This window comes from Eptatretus burgeri, chromosome 1 (assembly GCF_056783735.1).
Source record: "Eptatretus burgeri isolate ZD-2024b chromosome 1, Ebu_testis_v1, whole genome shotgun sequence".
NCBI classification, from domain to species: Eukaryota; Metazoa; Chordata; class Myxini; order Myxiniformes; family Myxinidae; genus Eptatretus; species Eptatretus burgeri.
The window spans coordinates 21,257,605-21,272,294 of record NC_140961.1 but is presented as its reverse complement, the minus strand read 5'-3'; the positions used below and the strand labels follow the sequence as shown (position 1 = coordinate 21,272,294).

Sequence of the window (14,690 nt, the reverse complement as noted above, 5' to 3'; positions counted from 1 at the left end):
GATGATTGAAACCACAAACGTAGTATCAGCAGTCCCACTTCAAACTGTGTCGATCATGCTTATTTGATCTGAAAAAATACCAAACAAAAAAAGGCCATTTTTATCAGCCTTGTCCTTCTATCAGCGTTAGGTTATGAAATATATTTTGACCATCATCCTCACTTCGACAAATCATACATTTCACAAATAGGTCATTCATGTTCATTATAAAATGTCCGCTGCAGTACATCGTTCATTATAAGGAACAGCATTGATGCACACTATCAACCATTTGCCCGTAAAAGCGTCATTTTTCCGTTAATAAACTCACTTTTGCAGGATGCTGATTGGCTTATCTCTGAGTTTAGCAAACCAAAGTGGTTTAACAGACTCCACCTTCAAAACCGTGCAAACACCGTTTTCAAAGGTAGCATCGCTTTTGGGTCGACACACAAAGTTATCGCGATGTTGCAACGTCAAGTCTTCGAGATTGCTCCGCAATTATCTACACGTGGTCACATAACATCGTTCGTATAACTCCATTATATTGTATCACAAAAACGTTATTTCCAAGCACTGTATCATCCATTTTTATTTCGCTCCACAAAACATCCCCCCCTCCCCCCACCTCCCCCAAATGAGGTGAATGGGAACACATCTCTGGTCCTGCATATCCAAAACGAATCAACCACCCTTTGCACAAACTCAACTCGATGCCTCGGATTTCATGTCTCTCTGAAAGGCCCTTGATTGACTTCACTTGATGCTCCTCCGAGCAGCATATCGTTTGGGCACAAATACGCACCGTCATCTGAGTCATTGGGAACATGGCCAATAGGACGTTGGATGAGAAAGTTTGCTACATCCAGCGGGCACGAGTATAACTCAAAGTGTGTTAAAACCTGATCTCCGATGGCCTTTCTCATTGTAAACTTACAATTTTTCACCAGGGGTTCCACAGAGCAATTCTGGTGTGGTGCTGCTGGGTTGATAAACCTCCACTCCACACTCGAAGTTCATCATCACTCCATCCCTTTATCATCTTTTGTAGTTCTTTCTCTGCACCTACTACCAATTGTGTCCTGTTATCATTCAACAGGTATACTGGTTGTCCCATGATAGCAATAAGTTGCTGCAATAATTGCCTGAACTCCATTGTTGAACAGTCCACTGTGAGCTCTAGAGTCCAGATGAACTGCTCCCCTTGAAACAGGTGAAGATGACCCCATAGTGTTTGGTCGTTTTATTGTGTCCAACCTTCACAAGGTATGGACCAAAGTTATCACAGGATGTTTCGTAGAACGGTGGAGTAAATGGTGCCATGTGATGCCTTGGAAAGTGAGCTATCACCTGATATTCTACTCGATGCTCCATTTCTCAGCTAAATGCACATCCCAAAATACAAAATTAAAGCAAACCCAACTGAGGGTGATCTCAGTTCCTTCCATAAAGCTTGGAACAAGTGTGTGTATACCCTAAGGAGAGCCAGAAATCAACATCTTTCTAATCTCAAGTCTGAACTCTCAAACCTCTCTCCCTTCTCCAAATCCTGGTGGCATCTAATCAAATCTGTTTCTGGTGTATGTTCCCCCTCCATCCCTCCCTTACCTCAAATGGCCCCACTGCTGATACCACACATGAAAAGGCTGAATACCTAAACTCAGTGTTTGCATCTAGATCTTGTGTCCAGAACACATCGCTTTCTGTACCCATCTTACCCAGTCGCACCCAACTGTCCCTGGACTTTGTGTCCTTTTCCTCTGACAAAGTGGAGAGCTTGCTGTCAAACTTTGACTCAGATTCTGCAACTGGTCCAGACGGCATCAGCCCACGTGTTCTAAAAACCTGCTCCTCTGCTCTTGCTCACCCACTCTCTGGTTCTATTCACCCTCTCATTTGCTCAATGTCATCTGCCATCTGCTTGGAAATCAGCAAACATTACCACTCTGCATAAAAAAGATGCAAAAAAAAAATCGCTGCAACTACAGACCAATCAACCTTCTCCCAATCATCAGCAAGGTGATGGAATCCATCATCACTTCAGACATTAAATCCTTCCTCTTCTCCAATGGCTTGATTTCCTGTCATCAATTTGGTTTCAGACCAGGTCACTCTACCCTGGATATGCTGCTTCTGCTCTCCCAACATTGGATGGAGGTACTCAATGCCAGACATTAAATCAGAGCCATATCCGTAGACATATCGCGTGCTTTTGACACAGTCTGGCACCCTGCCCTGCTCACCAAACTTTCTTCCTATGGTATCCACTCATGGCTCACAGACTTCCTCTCCTGTCACAGCCAACGTGTGGCCCTAAATGGAGTTCTCTCATCCCCTCTTCCTGTTCAAGCTGGAGTTCCTCAAGGCAGCATTCTGCACCCTGTTCTTTTTCTGGTTTTCATCAATGATCTCTCTGACTCTGGAAAGTCCTCTTTATCTCTTTGCTGATGACTATACCCTCTGCCTTACCATCTGTCATCCCTCATCCCTAAGATCAGCAAGCAGCAGCTTCTTCCCTCTGCAGATCTGGATAAAATCACAAACTTGTCCAACACGTGGAACATGTCTTTAAATCCTGACAAATCTCACTATGTCTCTCCAAAAGGACCGTTTGGAACCCCCACCCCCCTCCCCCCCCACACACACACTCACACACACTTTCTCAACAATCCTCTGGAAGAAATCCTTTCATTCAAGCATCTGGGTCTCACTAACTGCCATGATCTTTCCTGGGAAAGCCACATTTCCAACCTGGCCTCCAAAGCCAGTCGCCGAATGGGAATCCTCCATCATTCCTCGACCCACCTGAACTCCTGAGCACATACAGAGCTTTTGTCCGCAGCTTGATGGAGTACTGCTCTCCCCTCTGGGCTGGTGTTCCTGCCTCTCACCTTACTTGGCTTCACGCTGTGGAAACTAAGGCATTTCGGATCATTGGTATCTCTCACGGTGAAGCTGAGTCTTTGGGCCTCTCACTCTGTCACCACAGGTAGGTTGGTGGTCTTTCTTCTGTCTTCTAGTCTCCTATCTGGTCTCACCCCCCCTCGTCCCGCTCTATCTGCGATATGCCCCCCCCCCCATATTTCCGCAGGGCACTCAAGGTCTGCCAGCAACCCCCTTCTGGTAAAACGAACAAAATCATGAATCACTGCTCACCTTCACTCTTTCATTCCTCTCTTTTCCCACCTTTGGAATAAACTCCCTCACTCTCTTCAATCGCATTCTTCCCTCCAGGCCTTCAAAACAGCTGTTCACCACCACCACTTATCTTTCACCATCCAAAACCATGATCTTTTCTACCCCCGTTAATCCACCCCAAACCCACCTTCTTCAAATTCCCTGCTTTCCTTCCTGAAAGTCGCTCTCGTGTCCATCTTGTATACCCCGTGTTCCCTGCCCCATCCCTCTCCCTTCCACAGATCTCATAATGTCTCTTCCCCACTATTTTGTCCTTCCCTCTCCCACCCCTCTTGTCTCCTGTCCCCCTTGTTTTGTGTTGTGTGTTGTGTTGGATCTCACACGAGCCTCGACAATGCATGCAATAATAAAAAATAAAATAAATAAATCTGAACTTAATAGACTTGGCGAGCTTGTGTACTTTTATGATCCAGTATTTCCTTCTGGTTTTTGCTGCTATGGTTGCCACTCCATTGTAACCATACTGGTGCATCTGACATTTAATCAGTAAAGATATCCGAGGGCTATGTGGAAGTAGTGCTGGATGGATGCTTTGACTCGTCGGACATCATAGATTCACCTGCCGTATCGCCAACTCTGATAACTCCCTCGTCATCCAAAAAGGGGCTTATCCTTGAATTCACCTCCATCAATATGATGTCGAAGGGTCTTCTTGGCTTCCCTAATCCAGGAACTCTCAGCCTTATATAACTCATGTGGTGTAAGAGGTCCCGTTCTTTCAGTTGCATCATTTTCTTCACTCGACTTCATCTGACATTTGTGTCATTTGTGTCATTCTCTTTCCACTTCTGTCTGGTCGGGCAATGATTTGTCCTTTGGTCAGTCTTCTTGCGGTGAGAGCAGGAAGTCAGGTCCATGTTTCCATCTGCTACTGAGCAGCTGTGCAGGTATACCTTGAGAAACATCATCTGCTGGATTAAGTTATCTGGGCACATGTCTCCATTGGGAGGGATTTGAATCTCCCCAATTCTTGCAGATACAAATGACTTGAACCCTCTGGCTTGTTTACAATTCCATGCCAACCCAATCATGCTATCTGACATAAAGATGGCCCATTTTATCTGCAGTCATAATTCTTCCATGATTGTTGTGTTGAGTCTGGTAGCCATCACCAGAGCTTGTAACTCGAGTGTCAGTACGGTCAGCTTCTTCAGTTGTGATAGCTACTCTTTATTTTGCCATGATAAATCTGACATCATATTCCTCACTGCTGAGAGGCCATCTGAGATATGCACAGACACCAAAAGCATCTTCAGATGCATCAGAAAATATGCAAAGTGTCAGAGATCCAACAAATTTCGGTGGGGTGAGACACCTTTGAAATGTCACATCATTCAGGTCTTCCATTTTTCTGAATTGTCTCATCCACTCGGTCTGCTCTACTATCGGAAGCCTTTCATCCCAACCTATCCCCTTGCCATAGTCACTGTATTCCGATTTTTGCTCATATCAGGAATGGTGCAGCAACTCCTATTAGATCAAAGATGCGTGCAACTTCACTCAGCATTCACAGTTTTGTCAGCTTCAGCTCAGCGTTTGTCTCATTGAAAATGAGCCAATCATTCACATTCACCTTTACTCCATATGCGAAAACATCCTTATCATGATTCCGCACTGTTCCCAGCACCTTCTCCACTCCGGTCAGAACATCTAGCAGCTTTATTGCACCCTCCTTCCCACCGGTGCCATCTTCTCTGAAGGGCCTATTTGACAGACAGTCTTTAACTTCAAATCTGCCCTCAGCCAACACTTTATCCATATCAGTTGTCAGCTTCTGTGTTTCTGATACCGTGATTACAGAATCACAGATATCATCCATGTAAGTATTCTGTGTTAGGACATGAGCAGCCTGTGGATACCTGCTTTCTCCCGATTCTGCCGTCATTCTCAGTGTCATTCGAGCTCTAGGTGAAGCAGGCTTATCAACAAAGGCCAGTACCGTCTTGACGTACACATGCGGCTTCTTATCTGTCTGCAAATTTCTCAACAGGAATCGATGAACATGTTTATCATGTCAGGGAATCAACAGTGGTACATTTTCACAATGCCTCCATATATGGCCACAGCAATCTCTCTGAACCGCAGAATGACTCCAAGCAAACTGTTCAGAAAATCTGGCCCTTTCAACCTGTAGTTATTTAGGCAGTCACATTGCAATACAGCAGATGAGTTGAAGATGATTCTGACTGATGTACTCTTCTTCTGTGGTCTCAATCCTGCATGGTGAGAGATGTAGTACACTGGGCCAATGTGTGTTTTAATTTCTTCTTCAGACAATCTCCTGGCAAATTTCATTTCATCTATCTATTTCATTTGTAGGTCATATGCCTCAGCATGTTCAGCATTTCTTGATAATATCTGCTTTGTAGCCAATAGCATTCTCTCAGCTTTCACCATATTGTCAGGAAGTAAGTCTGGATCCTTCTTCCATGGATGTGAGATGAGCCATTGTTTACCACCCTTCTGACAAGATTTCTTTATGATTTCTCCTTAATCTTCCTCTAACTTACTGATTTTTCTTGGCTCACATTGATGAGTTTGACTTCACTCCCATAGACGATTTAGTCTAGAAAGCTATCATGTCTACCGGCGTTGAAAGCTTCACATGTCGTACTTTGTTGGCTTGAACTTTATATCCAGGTGTAGCTTCAAATATCACCCAACCCAAAGAGGACTGGCATATTACGAAGTCGCCTACTTCTCTCATCTCTCCCCCATGCATTTTAGCATGATTGATACTGACTAGCAGCTCAACTGAACCACAACCTCGGTGTAGTTTATCTCTGAAGCCCAAAATGCTTAGCTACCTCATTCATCTGAACCATGGCAATGTCATGATTGATGCAGGGTATTCCCTCAACCGAAACAGCATGGCTCTCGTTACTATCCAGTGAACGGATGTACACTCGGTCCAGCTTTGTCTGCAACTCCTCTTCACCGCCAACCTTCATGATGTCATTCCCTTTCAGCTTTAGTTTTTCTGCAATGGAAAGCTTGATCAGGCTGATCTCTGCACCTGAATCCAGAAGCAAGTTTCCTCACTGACATCTCTCCTGTGATACCATAATCTCCAGCTTGATGATCGGCAGCATGGATGTCTTGCTGCTCACGAGCGCAACACCAACAGTACCCTTTTGATTTCGCGTATGTCGAAGAGGATGGTGGAAATATTTGCACCACACATCATTGAACTGCTCGCAACATTGGCACCTTCTTTTACACATGGACATCTGGTGTTCCCTTCCAGCTTTCTTCAAACAGCGAAACATGAAATGTTCTCCTTGATGATTTTCAGCTGATTAGGTTGAGTCATTGTCATAAACTTCTCATATTGGTCGATACAGTGACTGGAAGATTGGCAAATCCAGCACTTGTGAACAGGTTTCTTGTCTTCAACCATGGTGAAGTGATTGACAGAGCCTGTAGATCTTGCGTTACAGTGCACTGGTGCAGTTACCGTCATTGTCGACTTCATTTCGGTCGTCATCCACCCCATTAACATTTGCAGACTTGCTGGTGTCTGTTCTTGCTCCTGATGATGAAACCAAACCTTCCGATCATCGTTATTAATTTTCCTCTCAGTCATGGCAAGCATATGACTGTCGTCCATGCCGTTCAGACAGGCAACTTATTTCAACATATCGAAGCTTCGTTTTACCAAGTGAACCAATTCACAAAATCTTACATCTTCACCGTCTCAAAGTATCTTAAACATGGTGACGTCATGTGTTATTGTATCAGCAACGAACCTTTGGTCTCCGAAAATGGAATCCAAATATTCCCATGCAGCTTCGTAATCTCATCTGATGCCCTTTATCAGTTTGAGCAGCTTTCCCTGTACACAGGCATGGAGCAGTGTTATGGCATCCCTTTTGCTGCACCTGGAGTCCTCCATACACTTGAAATCCTTTCTGAAGATGTAATAATCTCTCACATCTCCGGTGAATTTCGGCATCTTTGGCCTTTATGTCTTGAAATTGCATGTTGATGGTTTGACCTCACTTCTGACTTCATTGCTAGTTTCAAAAAGTTAATTCCTAGTTGCCATCTGTGCTGGCTCTGCAGCTTACATTTTACTTATGTCATTCTCACAGACAACCCATTGGCTTTCTGCATGCTCACTGGCAGTGATGACTTCAGGAGGACAGTTGTCATTGTCACTCTCAGACTCAGGTTGATGAATTGCATATCCCTGGCAATAATCCTTCCCTGTAATACTCAATTGAAGAAATGACTGTTGAAACTCTTCCATCCATTTCTCTTCCTTCTTGAACTCATCAGTCTATCTGATTATTTCACTGCAAGCCTCATCCTTCTGTTGTAAATCTCGATATGTAAGCTCAGCCTGATGAAGAGCCTCTGTCACTTCTCTGTCTGAATGACGTTCCTCCATTAAATAGTGTAGCCTTTCTAAGTTTGGTCAGCTTGGTCTTGGAATTCCTGTGTTTCATCTTGAGTTTCTTCATTATTGTCTCAGCCATCGTGTATCTCTTTCAGTCTTCTGGTCCTAGGTAACACCAAAAAATCTAATTTTATGGATTGTTGAAACAGTTTCATCAGGTCAAGCCAGATTAGATCTGTGCCTTACTGCAGGTACCATGTAAACCTGTACTCACCTGTTTCATGATCGGGTTGTCAGCGACTAAACCATCTCCCACACTAGGTTTTCTGGTAAGGCGGGTGTATGATATGGACACCCAACAGGATTAAAAACAAAACCTGCCAAAGGGCGGAGGAGTTCCTTGTGAGCCAACGGCCATCCATATCTAGTGTGCAACTGTCTGCAGACGTCCTCCTGCAGTTGGGTTACTTTTTTTTAGGAGGTTGGTGGCAGGATTTGCACTCCGGCCACCGTAAAACACTTCATTCTGCAAAACCCACAAATGTAAGGAAATCTGAAAACCCACTCCATGGGAGCACCTCCTGTGCTGCTGTCCTCCACAAGGCAGCTCACTGGATGATGGGATTGGGGTAAAGCCTTTGTGACCCCAACTCTTTGATGAGAGGAGGAAAAACATGGGGTAACCTTCCCGGTTTGGATTGCGGTCGTGTGTGTCAGGGTGGTGCTGAGGTGTCGTCCTCCAGACGGCGGTCTCCTTGGGTTAACCTGAGGCAGTCCTTTTGAGTGGGTGCCTGCAATGTCCGATCCCTAAGAGAGGATGATCACCTGTCTCTGTTGTCATTTGAGCTCAAGCATTTGAACATCAGTATTGCACCCAGAGCAGTCAGGCTTTACACCATACAAGGAAATCTAACACAAGGGGAGGCCATTCAGCCATCATGTCTGCATGAACACCACACCAATCTATCTGTACGAGATCCAAGGAAGGAATTGCAAAAAAAGGTTTTTAAAGAAATTGTTGTTTTTTTGTAGTTTTTTTTAAATTTCCATTTCTCAAAGGAGAGGGGGCATTGGCTTGGTTAAAAACATGCAACATCAACCACACAACATCCCTTGACAAGACCCCACCAACAGCACTCCGTACACATGCACACAATTGCCCATCAATGCTAAAACTACCTTAAAGTCCTGTCAATATCCCGATACCCCTCTCTCTCTCCATAACTTCCAGGTTCCTATCTAATTTTAATTTAAACTTATGTACTTTTTCTGCCACCACTTCATTTCCAGGGAGGCCATTCCATGCATTAACTACTCTCTGAGTAAAAGTCCCCTACCTTACTGCCGTCTTAACGCTCCTCTTCTTTACTCTCAGTCTATGGCGTCAGGTCCTATCACTGTCAACTTTGTTGAATAATTCATCTGCACTCATTTTATCGATAGCCTGGTGTTGGCTTAGTTGTTAGGGTGGCGGCTTGGGATCCCAGGATCCTGAGTTCAAGCCCCGTTGGCTGCTGAATTAACACCAGGGGGTTGACTCAGCCTATCATCCATCTGAGGTCGGCGAAGTGAGTACCAGTGTACTGGTCCCGGTGTATGCCCCGGTTAGAATAGGTGTACCATATCCCTGTGTGTCGTAAGAGGCGACCAGGGTTGGCGTCAGGAAGGGCATCCGGCCATAAAAAAAAACATTGCCTCAAGAAAAAGCCTAACCCCTGCACAGCAGGGAAAAATGGCTGTAAAAACGGTCATTTTTTTTTTTTTTTTTTTACTCATTTTATCGATACCTTTCATTATTTAAAACATCTCTATCATATTGCCTCATAACTGCCTCCTTTCTAGTGTATAAAGCCCAGTCTCCTTCAGCCCCTCCTCATAGCTGAGTCTATCTAGGCCCGGAATCAATCGAGTAGTCCTGCGCTGAACCCTCTCCATGGCATTTATGTCCTTCCTGAGTTGTGGTGACCAAAACTGCACACAATATTCCAGATGTGGCCCTCACTAAATTCCTGTACAATGTTAATCCCACCTCTTTTGATTTATAAATGATCCCCCTCCGAATACAGGCTAAAACTCCAATTGCTTTACCGATGGCTGCCTGTCACTGTGCTGCCTGCTTACCTCCCGTATCTATTACCACCTCCAGATCCTTCTGTGTGGCACGCTCCAAAATTACTCCTTGCATCCTGTAATCTCTATTTTCATTGTTCTTTCCCATCCACAACACCTTACACTTGCTCAGGTTAAATTGCATTTGCCAATCTTTGCAAGTATCATTACTTGCCTGAATCTGATCACCACCCCCCTCTGCTATCCACCTTACCTCCAAACGGTGTCATCTGCAAATTTGGAAAGCTTACTCTTTACCCCATTATCCAAATAGTTGATATAATTAATGAATAGTAATGGTCCGAGTCCTGATCCCTGAGGTACCCCGCCACTTACATCCTCCCAGCAAGACATCCTCCCACTCAGTCACTCTTTGCTTCCTATCACGAAACCAGTTTGCAATTCAATTAGCTCCCTGACCAGCTACTCCACAATCCCTCACCTTGGTGAACAACCTCCGATGTGGTACCTTATCAAATGCCTTCTTAAAGTCTAGATATACTATGTCCACTGCCTTTCTCTCATCCAGCTAATCAGACACTGCTTCATAGAACTCAAAAAGATTTGTTAAACAGGAACTACCTTTGGTAAACCCATGCTGACTACCTTTATAAGTTTGTATTGGTTTAAATGGTTCCTCGTCTCATCCTTAATTAATGTCTCCAACACCTTCCCCACTACTGAAGTCAAACTAACATGTCTATAGTTTCCCAATTCTTCTCTGGATCCTTTCATCAATAATGGTGTTATATTTGCTACTCTCCAATCTTCCGGTCCTGACTCCAGGGAACGATTGAAAATATCCGTTAACATCTCACTTACCTACTCAGCCACTTCCCTCAATACTCTTGGGTGCATATTATCTGGACCCGGAACCTTATCTACTCTGCGATTACCTGTCTGTTCCTTCACTTTCTCCACTCCAACTTGGATCTTCTGGTAAAGCCCCTTCCTCACTTCCTTGATAAATACTCTCAGCTATTGGCAATTCTCCTGACTGTTCTTGTGTAAAAGTTGAAGAAGAATACATGTTTAGTAAGCCTGCCATCTCACTTTCATCACTAAGGCCTAAGTCACATTTGCCACGGCGGCCGTGGGGTCTCCAAAATCTATGGCCACGAGCAATTATACGACGGCCGCAGTATTTCCACGGTTACACAATGTAGCAGTCACATATGTTTTTATTTTTCGGGTAGCCGCATGGCGTATTTATAAATTGTGGAGACCGAAAACGTGGGGTTGCCGTATGGTCTTTGATTTGATGTCGCACGGTGACCTTAAGGGGGCCCTGCGGCGGCCATAGAATTTTCAAGACAGACGCAAGGTAGCCTCAAGGTGCCCGCAAGGCGACCGCAGGGGGGCCCTAAGGTGAATGTGTGGCCAGATGGACGGTAACGAATGGGTTAAAAAAAAAAATTTTCACCAGTTTTTTTGTTTCTGCTTGTCGAATTGCTACGGCGAACGTAGAAATGAAAAAAGTTATAACGCCGCGTTATAATTCCACGGCGACCCCTACGGTCTGTAAAAGATAGCCAAACGGCGTAGGGCCACCCTGAGGCCACCGCAGAAACTCTGCGGCCGCCGCACGTTTCTTTCAATTCAGAGGGCGTACGGCCGCCGTATCCTCGCCGTAGAGCAAATGTGACTTGGGCCTAACCACTCTCCCAGTGCTATTCCTCAATGGGTCCACACTGGTCCTAACCTGTTCTTTTCCCCTGATATCCTTAAAGAAAGCCTTGCTATTTTGTTAAATATTCTTAGCCAAGTCCTTCTCATACTCTCTTTTGGCTTGCCGAGTTATTTTCTTAACTTGCCCCTGTTTACTCCGATAGTGATGTATATATATATATATATATATATATATATATATATATATATATATATATATATATATATATATATATATATATATATATATATATATATATATATATATATATATATATATAACTCCAGTCCTGTTATTTTAAACCGAATAAATGCCTTCTGCTTATCTTCAATAGCATTCCTTATCTCACTGCTCAACCACCCTGGTCTCTTTCTGCTTCTAGTTTTACACCTCATTGGAATGTACTTACTCTGCACTCTACACACTTGGTCCTTAAAGTTTTCCCATTTCTCTGATGCTGATTGTCCTGTTGTTGGAATCTCCCAATGTACATCACCCAATTTTCTTCTCATACCCTCAAAGTTTGCATACCTGAAATCTAATAGCCTTGCCCTACTATCCTGAACTCTAACCCTTAACAGAATCTTTGCACACAAAGTTATGGTCACTTGCTCCTAAATGCTTCCTGACCTCCACCTCCTCCACCATATTGGGATCATTGCTTAAAAGGAGGTCGAACACTGCACTCCCCCTTGTGGGCTTATCTACAAACTGGGTTAAAAAGCAATCCTGAACTAAAACTAGGAAATCCTCATCTGCTCTGCCCTTTCCTTGTTCCTGGACCCAATATATCCCTGGAAAGTTAAAATACCCCATGGATAATCAATACTCTTCCCTTACCACATGCCCTCCTGAATTCTTCATGTACTTCTCCTTCCTCCTCTTCCTTCACACCCGGAGCCTTTTAAAAGCATCCTACCAGTATCTTACTGTTTTTACAATCTCTCATCTCTACCCACACAGAATCCTCAACATTTATTCCTTCCTTCATGTCACCCCTTTCTCTTGATGCAATGCTGTCCTTTACCCAGATTGCGACTCCTCCTCCGATTCTCTCCTTTCCGTCACACCGATACACCTTGTCGCCTTCTCAACCTGTCCTCCAGTTACTCTCCTCCTTAAACCATGTCTCACTCACTGAAATTATATCGTATTCCTCCCTATCAACTTTGGCTTCAAGCTCTTCCATCTTATTATTTAAACTTCTGGCATTGGTATAGAATAAATTTAACTTTTCCCTTCCTGAATTTTTATTTTCTTGCCTGGCCTTACTTATCACAATCACATCATCCGTTCCTTCCTTAATACCTTCTCCATCCTCCACTGACCTAAAAAAAAGCCTGAATTCCTTCCTCAATTCCCACAACAAACCTTGCTGCCACCTTTCTATTAAACATGTGGCCATCATTCTGGAAACACTCCCTTTGTCCCCTAAATGATTCCCACTGCTTCTAAAATGCAAAACCTTCCTCCCCAAAAACATGACCTCACAACCCTTTGCTTTTTGCCGCTTATCCAATATCCTGTATCTATTTTTCAAAACCTCTGAGTAAACTTTCCCTCCATCATTCGCACCTTGGTGTACCACAACGAACTTCTTCCTGCCATGACCCGATACAATATCGTTTACCCTTCCTTCAATGTCCCTAACTCCTGTTCCTTCAAAACTGCACAGACTTCTATGTCTACGATCCTTCCTGCAGAATGAAGAATCAACATATTTAATTGTCTCATCACCCACAAAAACTGTCTCCCACACCTCATTTCTACCAATTTCTATTGCTGCACTGTAGTGGAAAATAACTCAATTTCCACAAATTGGATCATCATACCAAAGGAGAATCTTTAATTTCGTATATACGGAGGAAGAGCATTGAATGATTCACTGAAACATTCGAATGGACTTCATTGAAACAGAAGCCCTAAGCAATTCTTCTTATATACAATTTGAAATTCCAAAGAATGGGAGGGTGAGACATTTGGCAACTCAACTACAGAATTAGCTGATAAGCATTAAGCAAAAGAACTCAAAACTGCAATATATGTCCACTTTGGGTGAAAGGGAGAGAATGACAAAATCACGGCAAAAGTTTGCAGTGTTATCAACCAGGTCACCCTGTTTCAGAGCAAGACATTCCTTTTATTAATATGTCGGTCAAAAGACTCCTGGGGAAAGGGAAACATCACTGACAGTCAATTCAACTATCGCATAAAAATTAAATATATAAAGTGCCAACAACAATTATAATTGAGAGTACATGAATATACTTATTTTTCTTCCATAGCACCCCCACCACTGCCCACCACCGTTGCACCGTCACCACTGCCCACCACCGTTGCACCGTCACCACTGCCCGGCCCCGTTGCACCGTCACCACTGCCCGCCCCCATTGCAGAGTCAGCACTGCCCGACCCCGTGCACCGTCACCAGCGCCTGCTCCCATTGCATCGTCACCACTTCCAATATCCTCAGTAACCTCACTCCACAACTGTAACCAATGATTATCTACAAATTTCTCATATTCTGCTACTTGTTGCAAATTATCGATGCGTTCCTTCAACCTACGAATAACCTATCTTCAAGTGGACGATTTCCTCACACTTCCTGCAACAATAAGAACCCTCTGCTTCCCCTATTGTTGATGTGGCCCACATTGAGCAACTATTACCTTTTGCGTACTCCTCTTCCTTTATAGAGGTCAATAATTGACTGTATCCTTGCGCTTCGGGTCCTCACCGAACGCAGACGAGAATTTCGGCAAGGGCTGCTTGCAGTCTATGTTGATCTCTGCAAAGCATTCACTTCGGTAAATTGGGATGCCCTCTGAAGGAATCTTGGCCTTCATCGGGTGCCACCAAAACTGATCAATCTGATGTCTGAACTATACTCTGGTTACTGCGGGTGCTGTGAGATGTGGTGATACCATCTCTGACTTATTTCCAGTTGTTACTGGAGTTCGTCATGGGTGTATACTGGCCCCCACACTTTTCAGCGCTTGAATGGACTGGATTCTGGTGAGGATGTCGGAGAGATCAAGCTGCGGTGCATTGTTTGGGAAAGGCAAGATCTTTTACCTTGCTTTGGCAGATGATGCAGTCATCTTTGCGGAGACTCTGGATATCCTTTTGGGGGCTGTGGTGGAAAAGAATTCTCTTTCGCATGCTGATCAATTCATCGTGTGGAAAATGAATCTTTAATTTTGTATATTCGGAGGAAGAACATTCAATGATTCACTGAAACATTCGAATGAATTTCACTGAAACAGAAGCCCGAAGCAATTCCTCTTGTAACACAATTTAACATCCAAAATGGGAGGGCGAGACATTGGGCAATTCACCCATGGGATGAGCTGATCAGCAAGAAGCAAAAGAACTCAGAACTGCAATACGTGG

General features: G+C 44.0%; 1 protein-coding gene and 1 long non-coding RNA gene across 6 annotated transcripts in view; one reads left to right on the top strand and one right to left on the bottom strand.

Annotated features, from left to right (window-relative positions):
* LOC147033989 (uncharacterized) overlaps positions 1-426 on the bottom strand; it is a 73,497-nt gene extending 73,071 nt beyond the window's left edge. The window contains exon 1 of the long non-coding RNA XR_015056366.1: positions 311-426. This is a non-coding gene — a long non-coding RNA (uncharacterized LOC147033989). The remainder of the gene's footprint in view (positions 1-310) is intronic.
* The window catches only part of LOC147033986 (equilibrative nucleobase transporter 1-like), a 227,815-nt gene that overhangs the window by 192,680 nt on the left and 20,445 nt on the right, over positions 1-14,690 (top strand). The gene's annotated exons all lie outside the window — the stretch shown is intronic.